Source organism: Panthera pardus, unplaced genomic scaffold (assembly GCF_024362965.1).
Source record: "Panthera pardus isolate Hobbes unplaced genomic scaffold, ASM2436296v1 HiC_scaffold_16, whole genome shotgun sequence".
Classification (NCBI taxonomy): Eukaryota; Metazoa; Chordata; class Mammalia; order Carnivora; family Felidae; genus Panthera; species Panthera pardus.
In genome coordinates, this window is record NW_026526721.1 from 140,486,602 (window position 1) to 140,501,876 (window position 15,275).

The window sequence follows — 15,275 nt, forward strand, 5'->3', positions numbered from 1 at the left end:
GTGGTCCGTGAGTTCGAGCCCCGCGTCGGGCTCTGGGCTGATGGCTCAGAGCCTGGAGCCTGCTTCCGATTCTGTGTTTCCCTCTCTCTCTGCCCCTCCTCTGTTCATGCTCTGTCTCTCTCTGTCTCAAAAATAAATAAACGTTAAAAGAAGTTACAGCTTCAGAACAAAATGGGATTCTGGTCGTTTTCCATTGAACCACCTTCCCGTTGTCTGGTGCTGTCACATAATGTGGATGTTGTGGCCTTGGGGGACAAGATTTTTTATTAGACTTTCAGGATATAGCCTCTTAATAGACAGTCGATGAATCTCCTCTCACTTCCTGGATAAACAGTTCAGATTAGACAAACATAAAATATTCATGGTACTAAAGAGACAAAAATGCCCCCAAATAAAGTATAATGTTTTAACCCTCAGTAGAGAAGACTCTTAGAAACAGCCAGCGTGCACTTAAATACATAATTGCCGTATGGTGTATCGTAACGGGCATCTCTTGTTCAAACACACACTCCATTTTTCATGTGGGGGAAGAGATGGTTTCCTTCAAAAAATGTTTAAGATAACCCATGATCTCAAAAGTACTAGATACATATTATTAAAATAAAATATGAAGGCAATTGGCTGTGTTCCAGAAAGGCTGAACTCTGTTAAAGAACATAATGAACAGTCATAGCTTCGCGTGCAATTATTTAATTGGGGAATAGATTTTTCTATCACTGTCCCTGGCAGTAGCAGCCATTTGATCCCGAAGCTTGGATTAAATGTTTCATCAGTAGTGCCTATTTAAGGATCTTTATGGAACAACAAGTCAGTCCCCTGGGCAAGCCCATGTCAACTGCAATAAAGAGATCTGCACAAGTGAGGGAGAGGTATTTTTTTTTACAACATGTACAGAGAATTGAACGTGCGCTGGGTTATCTGGATGCTTTCTGAGGTTTGAGGGCGCACAGTCTCCCGATGGCAAAGGTTGGAAGCTGACCTCAGCTTGTCCATGGGATTTTATGATTTCCTCAGGAACATGATTTCTCAAGCTACCACCCTCCTTCTAAGCACAGGTGAGTCCTTGCAAACAGGAAAATGGCACAGAAACTGTGACTTGCCTCTCTTTTTTTAGGAAATAGCCGCTTTTGAACCTTAAGCTGGACGGCTTACTGCTTCATGCCTTCTGCAAAATCCACTCTCTGTTTCGCAAAGGGTAGATGTAAATTTTACAGACGTGACAATGATCTTTTAGTTGGGTTAGGTTTTTTCCCCACTTAATCTCCGAGTGATCATAGACATAAGTGCACACGGATGTAGGACTGGAGATTATTTGTGGAGTGGGCACTAAAAGGCATTTGTCACATTAAAACAGCTGAATACATTTAAAAGCATTCTGAAAATGAAAATCTGAACATCTGCATACTTTTAAGAAGGCAAAAAAATGTAATGTGTTGTTGCTACTGTGAATAACCATGTAAAAGGGTTTAATTTGGGGTTTATTTTTCCCTCTTGATGTTGTGATCGTATTTTTTAGTCTGCATAGTCTGGAGGTTATCTCGAACTTGATAAAAATGCATCCTGCGACATGGTTGAATCCGAAGATGTTGCGTGGAGATTTATTTTCAGGATCTGGGGATGTGTTTGGGCACGCTGTTTCACTCAAATTAAGAAACCAATTGCGGCACAATGTTCTTTTATAGACTTCTAGTATTTGGATAATTGAATGGCCATGCTCTGTCTCACTCTAGCTTAAGAGGCATCTTTCCGAGATTCGGGGGGGAAAAGTGGAAACGAGGGCTTTTACAGCCAGGCTCTAGGAATCTGCTGACGAGGCACTTAGGAGAGACAAGGCAGTCCTGTCGGTTGCTTAGAAAAGTTCACAAAATCCTTCCCATCTGTTAAGTGACCGGGAGAAAAGTATGCGACCCAAAAGGTTGCAAAGGATTGTGATGTTAGAGCCTTTTCGAGAACAAGACAAATACTCCAAGTGCCCTTTTCCCTCAGTTTCATGTAGGAATTTTTGTGTGTTCATTTGTTTGCCCAACATCTTTGAAAAAGAAAAAAAAAAAAAATGAGGTTCTGTCCTGAATAAAGCATCTCTCAATTTGTAGGCGGGCATTCCTCCGGAATTTAGAAAAAGTTGAAGTAGAAACTGGTGTCTCTCACTTTAATTTTTGCTGCTGCTTCTCATACCCTCTTTCCCAGTGGAGAAGAGAGGTGGGCTGGACTGGCCTGCCCTGTCCCCACACCACGGAAGGAAATTGTCATCTGGGACTCAAATTACATCCTGGCTCCTTTCTTTTTCTTTTCTTTTCTTTTCTTTTTTTTTCCCCAGGAGATGTAAAGATAGCATTTACATTTGTGCCGAAACTTTGTGAACACCCTATTTATGATAAAATCTGCCTCTGAGAGGCATGTTGTCCTGCTCGGTAATTGCCGTTGGCTGTCCGAACAGTATTCCGCCGAATACATTCCCAGACAATAATGTCATCTACTGTGTGAGTTCTAGGTGTGAGGGGAGGATGTTGTATGCAAGCCTCATTTTTCCTTGTGTCCTTAGTCCCTAGTAGTAACTTAGGGAGGGGCCTGAGCCTACAGCTCAGAACAACTAAGGTGTTGCTCAGAGCATCCCAGGCGAGTGGGACCAGGGAGATTTTCAGTTACAGTGGTCTAGCTGCCACATTCACGTACGTATATGGCGTCTGTCCTCACATCATGCACGAGTGTTGCTCACGATGGTGTTGGCCGTGGATTAATCTCATTTTTCCGGGGCCCCCTGCTCTGACGCCCGTGGTGAGCCAGAACTCTCCTGCTCATTGTGGACGTGTAGTTCTTCATGATTTTTGCTACCATTTCCACTGGAAGATGACCATCTACTTGTTTCAGTTTTAGTTGTGTGATCCAGGACTACTTAGAAATCTGTTTTCCTTTCGTATAGTGTCTGGGTTGGGTTGGATTTATGTTTGTGTGTACCTTAGTTTTTATCGACGAAAGTAAGGGGTGCTACTCCTCAGGACCCCCTTTGGAGCCTGGAGCTTGTAAATCATCACCACCGTGTTCTCCAGAATAGAATACAGGATTCTGGGGCATGTGGGTGGCTCGGTCAGTTGAGCACCCAACTCTTGATGGCTCAGGATCATGATTTCACTGTTTGTGGGATCGAGCCCCACATTGGGTTCGGCACTGGCAGTATGGAGCCTACTTAGGATTCTGTCTCCTTCTCTCTCCTTATCTCCCTCTCTCTCTCTCTCAAAGTAAATGAGTAAGCACTAAAAAAAAAATACAGGATTCCTCCTATGACTAGCATTATTCTGGGATTGAAGTATCTTTCGAGCACCTTCCCGTTTGCTAACGCGTGATGAATCATCCATATGCTTTCACTTACCACGTGCCTACTGCATGCCTCTGTGAGAGTGCAGACGTGTTCGGGACAATTATTCTCAAACTCTAGTATGCGTTCATATTCCTCAGGGGTCTTGTTAAAATGGAGATTCTGATGCACAAAGTCTGAAGAGTGGCCTTGAGGTTCTTTAGTCCTGGAAAGTACCCAAATGAAGACAGTGCTTCTGGTCTGTGGGTATTAAGGGTGTAAGATACCCTCCGTGGACTTAGACCATGCCAGGTTTTATGAGATCTTGCACAAATAACTGAGGACCAGTTGTGAGGAAGGAGGCATTTAGCTAATGTTGGTCACCTATTGCTTGTAAGTCACGTGCTATGCTACGTGATAATGGTGTGAACCCTGATATTTTTGGTACCCTCTATCTGGTTTGAGAGGCAGGCATATAAACCACTAATTTCGTTAGACTGTGACAGATAGAGCTCAGTGGCAAGATGGCAGTAGAGCCGAGGGGAGGGAGAAGCTCTGCGTGTGGGGGTCAAGGAAGCATCACAGAAGTGACTTTGTTCATCTGAGTCTTGAAGGGTAAGAGGTTTCCAAACTGATGATGTAGGAAAGTGCCTGTTCAACAATATAGAGGCACAGTGCAGCATGGAGTGTTTGAAGGAGCTCACAATTCCTGGGGCAAGGGCTGCATGTATAAGGAGATGCATGTGTCAGGAAATGGAGTTCATTAAAAAAAAAAAAAAAAAAAAAGCATCAGGGGTGCCTGGGTGGCTCAGTCAGTTAAGCGTCCAACTTCAGCTCAGCTTGTGGTGTCGTGGTTTGTGAGTTTGAGCCCCACGTTGGGCTCTGTGTTGACAGCCTAGAGCCTGGAGCCTGCTTTGGATTCTGTGTCTACCTCTCTCTCTGCTCCTCCCCTGTTCATGCTCTGTCTGTCTGTCTCTCTCTCTCAAAAGTAAATAAACATTAAAAAAAAAAAAAAGCGTATGCTAGCCATCTCACATTTATTTGTCCTTGTCTTACAACAAATCTGAAAGAAAGTACTATTATTCCCATTTTGTAGGTAAAGAAACTGAGGTTCAGGGAAATTACGGAATTCTTTGGCAGACGTATAGTTTGTCAGAGGCTGGGCTGGATTTCAGCCCCTCATCTCAGCAACATCAAAGCCCTGGCTACTTTCTCTTTGCCAAGCTGGGGGAAGTCGGCAGAGGCCAAATCACAACAAGCCTTGTAAACTGCATTATGGAGGTTAAACTGGACCCCATGAACAGTGGGAAACCTTGGAAGACTTTTTTTTTTTTTTTAATGTTTTTATTTATTATTGAGACACAGAGAGACAGAGCATGAACAGGGGAGGGTCAGAGAGAGAGGGAGACACAGAATCGGAAACAGGCTCCAGGCTCTGAGCCATCAGCACAGAGCCGGTCGCGGGGCTTGAACTCACGGACCGTGAGATCATGACCTGAGCCGAAGTCGGACGCTTAATCGACCGAGCCACCCAGGCGCCCCGGAAGACTTTTAAATAGATAGCATTTGGATTGTTGAAGTATTCAATCATCCTGGGTAGGAGTAATTTTAAAGGAAGCCTTATGGAAATAGATGAGAAATTGATTACTGTTAAGTACCCAAAATTGTCAGCCCATGGGTGCTCTAGGAAAACATGAACCTCATGAAATTTAAGGAGCTTCAATCTAGTCCACAAGAACTTGTGTATACAAAACAAAATACCAGCTACAGGCTCCGAAGGTACCTCCAAATTCAGACTAACCACCGGCATATAGGATACCCGAAGAGCAAACCAGCCTGTAACTGGGTACTGTCCAGAAGCAGGAGGTGGAGCTCCGTAATTCTAAGGATGCTGCTGCCTCAAGACCCAGCCACTGAGTTATTTAAACTGAGTTGAATCTTCCCACACCCATAACTGTCTGTTGTCCGCTTAAGTGAGGTCTATTTGATGCTATTTTTCAGCCTTTCCCCTGTTAATCACTAACCTCTGTTTGAAAGTCTTCCCAAGGCGAGGGCTTCTCTACATCAAGGGGCGATGGCATGTGTAATATATACACCCATCACATATACCCTAGCAGTCATTTCCGGAGCACGGACAAATAGCAAAATTGCTCTGGAGGAACCCCATGAGGAAGGTAACGACATACTGGTTTTACAAAGGAGGAAAGTGTGACACCGGGCAGTTAAATTCACTCGCTCAGTCACAGAGCTAGTCAGAAGCTGGGTGCCAACCCAGGTCTTCGTGCAGCAAAGCCTTTATATCTCACCCAGGGCAGCTCTACCTCCCTTGCTACACCTTACGTCTATAGGCTCCTTCCTAATGTTCAAAACCATTTTACTCATTTGATGTATTTTTCTTGCTGCTGCTGCTTCAGAGGCAAGTAAAAGGATAGTCCCCTTGTTTGACAGATGAGAAAGAGACTAGGTAAATAGGATTGCCCCAAGGTGACAATTTATAAGGACTGTTCCTTCTCTTCCTGGCTTCTTATCTAATGCTCTTTCTCTTTATCTCCAGGCCTCCTCCCAAGGTTCAGTGGTTCTTAAATTTGGCTATATTTGGTGATCACCTGGAGATCTTTGAAAAGGCAGATGCCTGGCTTTGAAAACAGCCAATGCCTGCACACACATTCTGATTCATTTGGTATATGATGCATCAGGATTGTCAAAGTTGTCTAGGAGATTCTAAGATGCAGCAGAGTTTGGGAACCACTGCCTTATCTTTTGGGGTAGTAGGTGTGGGATTGGTTTAGAGCAGCGATTTTGAAAGCATGGTTCCTGGACCAGCAGCATCAGTACCACTTGGGAACTTACTAGAAATGCAAATTTTTGGATTTCACACCAGACCTATACATCACAAACTCGGAGGGTGGAGCCCAGAAATCTGTGTTTTAAGCAAGTTTGCCAAGCGACTCTGATACAAGCCAACCCCCTTGGCCATACTTCCTCCCCACAGGTTTATGGTGTGGAACATGGTGACCAGCTGTCTGCTATTTTTACTGAGGCCAGAGCCCAGGGGAAATATATTTAAACCCAAATGACAGTACAAGGCCTTCAGATTTGTATTAAAGATGGATATCCTGGTAGTGTAGGTTGCCAACTGCAGGAATAAAAAACTGAGGGAGGATTCTGGAATCTTTCTGGGGGTGGCCAGAGCAATGCACCATCAAAAAGCAAAAAAAGAAGGAAAAGGAAGAAATGGGCCTCTGGAGAAAAACGAAAGCATCTGACTTTACTTTCGTCATTTACAGCCCTTCCTTCCTGCACTTTGAAGTTAATGGTGATGTCTTCTTAACCGGCACCTCTTGTTTTCTCCTGAAAATCTCAATGCAGTTCGAGTCTCCGTCTTCCAAGTAGTTCCGAGCTTATGGCAGAGGGCAGGCATGTATTGCCTGAGAAGTGAAGGGCTGAATTATGGATGGCAAAGTGACTTTTCCTCTGCCTCTTTCCTATTACTGGGCCACTAATTGGCATCATTTCCCGGCTACCGCCATTTTTTTTTTTCAACATTATAATTTTAAGTAATTCAGTATATTAGCCAATTTCCCTAATGCCCTCTGTTACATGTTCATTCAATGTGGCTGGTTTTTGTCATATTTTTCCAAGTATTTCCACTGGAGTTCACTCAGTAGCTGCCTGGGTTGTGTTAGAGGGACTCTTAGGACAATGGTTTATGAAAGAATTAAGGATTTAGCATATTGAAGTGGGGAAGGTGTTAATGGGTTATCCTTGTTGAAACTGAGAATTTGTAAGACCCTCCCCTGGGGGGTGGGGAAAGGGAAGTATTTATGCTAGGCTGGATACCGCTGTAGAGACTGTGGGAAGAGTTGGGAGAGATTGTATCTAAATTAGTAAATTTAATACAGATTCAAGAAACTCTAGCTGGTTGACCTTAGTCATTAGTCACCAATCTTAAAATGCTTTATAATATATGCAAAATATTCCCCTCTAACTTAGTAAATTTTTCATTATTTTTAGTTGTACCTATTTCGACCAATAACTGACTTTGGGTTTTGACTCTGGCATCGTTTGACTTCTTCTGTCATGCAGTGAGGGACCTGTGTTTAAAATGTCGTGAAAACGCTACGAAAAGGGAGCAAAGACGAGCGGGGGGGAAAAGGACAGCCTAGCCTCTCTTACCTGGGCGAGGTGGGTGTTTCACCTCCTAGTATCTCAAGATGATTAATCTGGGGGTGGACCCTGCATATTAATCATCTGTCAGCTGAGGCTCCTGGGAAGACTAATCTATTCATAGACCAAACCTTGTCAAAAGAGAACAGACCCCTCAGTAGACAAATGGTGAGTATTTCATCCGCCAAGAAGTGGTATGGGATATGAAATGATGTTTCATTTTAAGCTACCTGAAACCTCTCGAATAGAGGCTTCCCCAGCCTGAGGGATTGTGTAAGGAGGGACAGGCAAACCTTTATTAATAGCCTTCAAGAATAAAATAAGCATCTCAGACATCCTGGCAACACGTTGCTTCGTGAGTTACTTCTTCTAGGTCTTTGTAGTGATTGAGCTGAGAAAGGGTGCGAGTGATTTGAAAGGTAGAGGAAGAGCAAAGGGCGACAGTGCAGTGAAGATTCGTGTTGCCATTTTTGTACCCGAACTCAAAGACGCACTGGAACAAGAGGGTATGTGGCCTGAGAGACCATGCGCTGAAACTCTGCAGGACAGAAACCAAAGCATTTGGAGACCACGCCCAACAATTTAAAGCAGAGAAACTGAAAGAGCAGCTAAAAAGGAAAGAACAAGAAACATACGTTAAAAAAGACATCTAGCCAAAGCATATCCCTAGGTGCTAAAAAAGAGTAACGTGAAAACATTTGGGGTTTTACTTGAATGTTTTTATAACATAATCTTACGACTTCATCAGGGGAGAGGAGGGAAATCGATTTCACTAAAATTGCATAGGAAAATGTCCGCAATTGAAATACTTTCCAACACGGTCATGACAAACAAGCTACTTCGCGGGGGACAGCGTCCACAGTAAAGTGACAATAGACTCCTGGGCATCATCCCATCCAGGTCCCAATGCTACTTGTGCTCCCCTACTCACTACCCTCACCTCTGTAGTCTCAGTTTCACATCTATGTTCCAGGTCATAGTTGATTCCCCTTTTAGGGAATATCATTTTTTTAATTCTCATCCAAATCTCACCCCTATTTATGAATTTGGAAATGCACCTCATGAGTCCTGAGCAGTAGCACAAACATTGGGCTGGTCTCCAAGAGATGAAATGACACTTCCTACCCTTGAGTTGCTCGTTGTGCTTTGGAGATTCAGACACGGAAATAACCAGTCTGTGGTACCATGTGATAAGCACTGTCAATTTTTGTTTGTTGGTTTTACTTTTAATAAGTATCCCATAAATGGAGTGGCTGGGTGGCTCAGTCAATTAAGCATCCAACTTCGGCTCAAGTCATGATCTCAACAGTTTGTGGGTTCGAGCCCCGCGTTGGGCTCTGTGCCGACAGCTCAGAGCCTGGAGCCTGTTTCACATTCTGTGTCTCCCTCGCTCTCTGCCCCTCCCTGGCTCATTCTCTCTCTCTCTCTCTCTCTCTCTCTCTCTCTCTCTCTCTCTCAAAAATAAACATTAAGAAAAAAAAATTTTTTAATAAGTATAATTTAAACGCAGAGGGGCTCCCGGGTGGCTTAGTTGGTTACGCATCCAACTTCAGCTCAGGTCATAATCTCATCACTCATGAGTTCGAGCCCCGCGTCGGCCTCTGTGCTGACAGTTCCAAGCCTGGAGCCTGCTTCGGATTCTGTGTCTCCCTCTCTCTCAGGTTCTGTCTCCCTCCCCCACTCATTCTCTGTCTCTCGCTCTCAAAAATAAATTTTAAAATGTATAATCTAAATGCAGAAAAGATTGTGCATAGGACTGTGGGTTTTCACCAGGTGCAAGGAACCAGTGTAGAGGGAGCTCCGAGTTTGCCCAAGCATTCTGCGGTGGCTTCCCCCTGGGGATAAAGCTGGAAGGGGGACCTGAAGAGCGAGTAGTTCTAGGCAGGTAAGGGTAGGTAGGGGAAGAAAGGGTGGGTATTCCAGGTGAGGAATTCTTCCAGCTCACCTCCTCTAGAAAGATTTCTGTGACGGTCCCAGCTCTCCCTGACCAAGATCTTGTAATTGTAGCAGTCCAGTTAGAAATCAGAGACCTTCTAACATGCAGCATCTCCTAGGCTTGTTCTTCTCCATGTTTGTCTTATTTACCTACCAGATGAAGTTAGGGATGCAGAATGAGGTAAGAGTATTCTTGCCTGTGTAACCTTAGGTAAAGGATTCTACCTAGTACGGGTTCAGTTTCTTCATCATCAAAGCTTGTTGGGAAAAGATGAACCTAGATCAGGATTGGCAGACCATTTATATGGGCCAAATCCAGCCTGCAAACTCTTTTCATGAAGAAAGTTTTATTGGGACACAGCCATGGTCATGTATGTCCATGTTGTTTGTGGCTGCTTTTGTGCCACGATGGAAAAGTTGACTAGTTGGGACAGAGACTATGTGGCCCACAAAGCTTAAAACATTTACTATCTTGTCCATTGCAAAAAAAGTTTGCCGACCACTGACCTGTGCTTCTTTGTCAGCATATGCTTGTTTGGGTGGTGATGGTTAGTTAGGGGTGAATCTAATTTGTAACGCTTCCTTTTTAAATTGTATCCTCCCCGACACCAATGCCCTACCCCTGCATCCAACTTAAATTATAAGTACTCTTCATTTTACTAGGCTTAGCGTTTAAGGGATTTTTAGAAATGTTTTCCTCTAAGATAGTTGAGAGACTGAAACCCTTTGGTACAACTGCTTTGAGCGGCTAGCATGTCAGTCCCATGAAAGAGGAACATGGGGCCATTCACTGCTGGAACCCCAAAGTATCGCTATGTGTCCAACACAGAGAGGGCGTGTAAGAATGACTCTTTGGGGGTGAAGTGATGAAGCAGTCATGACTGGAGCTGGTGAGTGTAAAAAGAAAGATGGTGAGGCGCCTGGGTGGTTCAGTCGCTTAAGTATCTAGCTCTTGCTTCCAGCTCAGGTCATGATCTCATGGGTTGTGAGATCGAGCCCCATGTCAGGCTTCTCCTGACAGCATGGGGCCTGCTTGGGATTCTCTCTGCCCCCTTCCCTGCTCGTACTCATGCTCTCTCTCTCTCTCTCAAAATAAGTAAACTTAAAAGAGAGATGGTAGCAGAACAGGGAGGAACTGGGCCTTAAAGTGAGTTCACCTGTTAGGCACCCCAAGGAAGATTGCCCCCTACCCTGCTCGGTTTTTCTGTTCCCTTGACCAAGGGCCAATGTTGCGTGTCCATCCTTGTTTCAGAAGAAATGGACCTACAGCAGACAGTGGGGTTGTTTTTGTTTTTGTTTTTCTTAGTGTGGCATTGGGTAAAGAGGAGGTCTAGATTGCCAGAACGAGCTTTGCAAGGAAAAAAGTACTAATATGACAGAGTAAGAACATGCTGAATGAAGCATTTCATTTATAATGTCTTAGAAAAGAAAAAAAAAAAACTTACCAGGGAAAAAGTTCATCTGAAAAATACCAAGATTAAGATGCGTATGTATCATTGAATCAAATTACTTCTTCTAAGATATTATTATACTATTAACATTTTTCCATTACTGTCAATTTTCCTCTAACTTTTTCATGAGTGTTTTCAGCATTAAAACACACACGGGCATACACACGCGCACAAAGGCTTTCATTATGCAGTGGATGATGACTAAACATCTGTGATGAGGTTTTATTGATGTAAGTCTGTCCACGGAAGGCTTCTGGCACCCTCCCTTTTGGCCGTTGCTATCTATGGTTCATTTCTCCGATGATTGGTGATCATGGTGATCAGATCTACTTCAGGACAGCTTACCATACCTCTCCCTTCCATCGACTCTTGCCTTTTTTTTTTTTTTTTTTTAATGTTTATTCATTTTTGAGAGACAAAACAGAGTGTGAGCTGTCAGCACAGAGCCCGATGCGGGGCTCGAACTCACGGACCGCGAGATCATGACCTGAGCCGAAGTGGGACGCTCAACCGACTGAGCCACCCAGGCGCCCAGACTCTTGCCATTTTTTAATGTAGTCCCCTCAGTCAGATAGGCAGGAAAGCTGCAGAAACACATTACAGGCTGTTAGTAAACACTTTTCCTAATGGACCACCTTGGCTTCTTGGCCTTTGGTTTTCATCCAGTTTAAAATACTGTTTCCTGGTTTTACCCAGCCTTTTCTCTACTAAACAGGAGTAGTATCTGCTTTGTCTTTTCCACCCCCCAAAACCTCTGGCTTACCATTCTAGGGGATGGAAGGTGACAGAAAGTGTTCATTCGTTCACTCATTCCTGCATCAAATGATTACTGAATATGTACTGTATTCTAGAGAAGATACTGGGATTAGAAACAGACAGAATTTCTGTTTTGTTTTGTTTTGTTTTACAACATTTACTTTTTGGGGGGTGGAAAACAAACCAACAATAATTGAATAAATAGCAAGCAAAGGAAATAAATGATCGTAAATAATATGTGGAGAATTTAAACATGACTGTACTTGATTGGAGGAACGAAGGTAGGTGCCATTAAAGCTGTGATCTACATAAAGAGAAGCCAACCTTGCAAAGATCATGGCAAAGAGTGTTCTTAAAGATAAGATCTTGGAAAAGAGTGTTCTACAGATAAGATCAGCTAAAGTTTGAGGTGTAGTTAGATGGTTTAAAAAAAAATCGTTGAAGATGAGTGGTTTAGGAAAAGCAGAGAAGAATTTAACTCCGAATAATAAAGCCTGAAGGATATTCGGGCATCTGATTCTTAAGAATACGTGTATCTGCCAGTAGCCTGACTAACTACATTGGGGGTTTTTTTGGTATGTTTCTCCTGGACAGAACGAGTACTTTTAAACCTAATATTTATGTTCCAGCATTGAAAGGTATCTCTGCTCTTCATTGTCTTTCTAATCCAATTGGGATTCCAGATAAGTTTAGGGCAGAGTTACGTTTTTGGATTGAATTTGAATGGGTCCATAGAGATATTCATCCTGTGATCACTGTTCCAGTTAAACTGGGAGATTCTGGGAGAACCACTCAGGAAGTATTGGAGAGGATAACACACAGGTCAGTGTATATCACTATGTAAGCCATCCATGTGAAATGCTGAGTGAGGTGGGCAGTGGGAAGTGGAAACCCTTGGATCAATACAGTCAGGTTGAGATTCAGTTCATCGCAGCCTCTTCTTGGTTCTTAGTGCCGCACCCAGAGCTGAAGCACAGATCATGCTGTTGGATCAGCAAGGCAACAGTATAGTTAACATGCTTCACGTGAGGGATCGTTGGAGGGGATTATTGGATTTATTTGGCAGAAGGTCATTTCTGGAATTCTGTGATGTCATCTGTGGAGATTCTTAGTACTGTAGGTCTCTGGTCTGTATTTAAAGGTCAGTGGAGATCAAGTTTAACTGGAAGGTGCTGGGAGTATTTGGTGGCCGGAGAATTCCTTTCACGGCACTCGCAGTCTCAGGAAAGAGGCTTGGTGACCTCTACTGTATCTGAGCCTTTGAGAATTCCACAACCATTCTGGGAACCGATGAGAGCAGAATATGCATGTGGAAAAGACAAAGTTAAAAACCTATACCATGAAACGTGAAAGCTTTCTTCCCTCATTCTCCTCCCCAGTCATTACCACCTGTGACTTTCCATAAAAAGATGTGTACGGGGAAAACCGGCTCATCTAGAATACAAGTATATCCTCAGAAATTGTAAAGATCGTATATACGTGTTTCTTATATGTTTACTGTCCTACAAATTGGTTGTTTCACGTACAGATTTATTTTGGAGACTTTTGTATATCGTTATATTCCGGTCTGCTTCATTTCTGGGTTTGGTTTTGTTTGTTTGTTTTTTTGAAAAAAACAGCATTGTATCATTTTGTGTGGTCACACCAAAATTTATTTCACCACTCTCTTCTTGATACACCTTTAGTTTATATTTTTACATTCAATATGGCATCTCCCTGACATACTCTTTTGACTCTTTCCACGGGATACTCTGTTAGAGAATTGCTGGCTCAAAGTACATAGGCATTTTAAATTCTCAAAATTGTAATAGCCTCTCCAAAAGTTTATGGAAGTATACATTTCCGCCAATAGTGTATATGGGCCTCTGCTTCCCATATACATCCCCCATACATCCTCTTCCACTCTGGGTACTTGCAAATTTTATTTTTTGAGTGCTCTATTGGGCGAAACCCTGTGTCTTTCTGTTAGAATTTTCTTCTCTTTATTTTTTTATTTTTTTTAACGTTTATTTATTTTTGAGACAGAGAGACAGAGCATGAACGAGGGAGGGGCAGAGAGAGAGGGAGACACAGAATCGGAAGCATGCTCCAGGCTCTGAGCCATCAGCCCAGACCCCAATGCGGGGCTCGAACTCACGGACCGTGAGATGTGACCTGAGCTGAAGTTGGACGCTTAACCAGCCAAGCCACCCAGGCGCCCCAGGATTTTCTTCTCTTTAAAATAACTCCTATAATAGGGCAAACACGCAACAGGACATAACCGTTTGAAAGCTAGGTCTGTTAACAGTTTGATACATGTCTATTGTTTCTCATCCGATGCTCATAGGGGCTGGACTTATTTCAAAATTCAAAATTTTTCCGATTTTGGAAGGTACCATGTATAGATGCCGTGAATTAGTATCACTCCCCACCCAGTGGGGAGCAGCACTTCCTAAAAGCACAGCCGTGCTTCTGTAGCAAACCGTATACCTTATCCCCACAAAGTGGACCAAGCAAAGATAATAAATACCCTCACATCAGTTTAGGGAGGGCTTTTGCCATGAGATGAGTTTGTATCAGGTAAGGTCTCGCCTCCAAATGAGTTATGAAAAAGAAACGTGGGGGTTCAGAGCTATTGGATTTCACAATTGCCATCAAGATATTGTGAGCTTTTGTAAACAAGTGCTTCATAAAGAGAGAAGGAAGAAGCCTGTGCCGGATGGGTCGATGGCACACAGATAGAATCCTCTGCCTGCCTGTGAGAACAGGTCAAGGATATTGAAACCATGCAAAGGTTTCAATTGAAAGGAGTTGCCATGGAGTCTGATGGTTTTTCCTTCCTTCTGTAGTTTTCTTCCGGCAGGAGTGCCTGTGTACCGTTGGCCAGTGGTTGATTTCAGTGTTGCTAGTGAAGCAGTTTGAGGACCTTGGCGAAGGCGAGGTGAGTAGATGAGTAGTCCACAGAGCATCAGGTATGATGTGCGCCTTTGGAAGTGTCAGGGAACGTGACCCCCCTCCTTCTGGTATTTCCATCCCTGAATCTTCCTGCGTGTTTTATCATAGCTATAGATGAAATGACCCAAAAGTAAGTGTCTTGATGTAGACAAAAATCAGGAAAGACCTTGGTGACTCATGGTCATTGCCCACATTCCTGCTGTCTTCAGCAGGCTTTTAGGAAACGTACCGATTCAGGAGCAGGCAGATTCACAGCAATCATGAAAGATTTGTGCCCAGGAGAAAGCTGTCCTTGAACAAGGGGAAGGAGGTTGAGAACTGAAAATGGTACGAATCTTTTTTTAGTTAATCCTCATGGTACCACTTTCTTGGGATGAAGTAACTTGTCAGTATCGCTCAGCTCAATGAATTGAACGTTGCTACCATAAAGCAAGTCATACCAACTTGAGAAAGGCCAAGGTGTCATAAAGAAAGATCTTCTTTTCTGCCCTTGTGAATGGCAGATCTGAAATTTAAACCCAGGGCAGTCTACTTTAGCCATTTCTACTAGTTCTATCTTTCTGTTTCTGGTAAACTTCATCTGGTCGATAAGATTCCTCTTGTGAGTTGATTTTGTTTGCGTGGAACTGACCATATAATGAGTTGTATTGGGAAGGTTTTGTTGTTGTTTTTTTTTTTAATTTAAGTAGATTTATTTCTTTTGAGAGAGAAAGAGAGGATGTGAGAGTGTGAGCTGGGGA

At 43.3% G+C, this 15,275-nt stretch overlaps 1 protein-coding gene across 3 annotated transcripts in view; it reads left to right on the plus strand.

The window, feature by feature from the left end:
- RARB (retinoic acid receptor beta) overlaps nucleotides 1-15,275 on the plus strand; it is a 530,011-nt gene that overhangs the window by 35,348 nt on the left and 479,388 nt on the right. For 2 of the 3 annotated variants that reach the window (XR_008422613.1, XM_019422920.2), the window contains exon 2: nucleotides 14,430-14,521. The exons of the other annotated variant lie outside the window; for it this stretch is intronic. The gene's annotated coding sequence lies outside the window, so the exon portion shown is untranslated. The remainder of the gene's footprint in view (nucleotides 1-14,429; nucleotides 14,522-15,275) is intronic. 3 annotated transcript variants of the gene reach the window in all.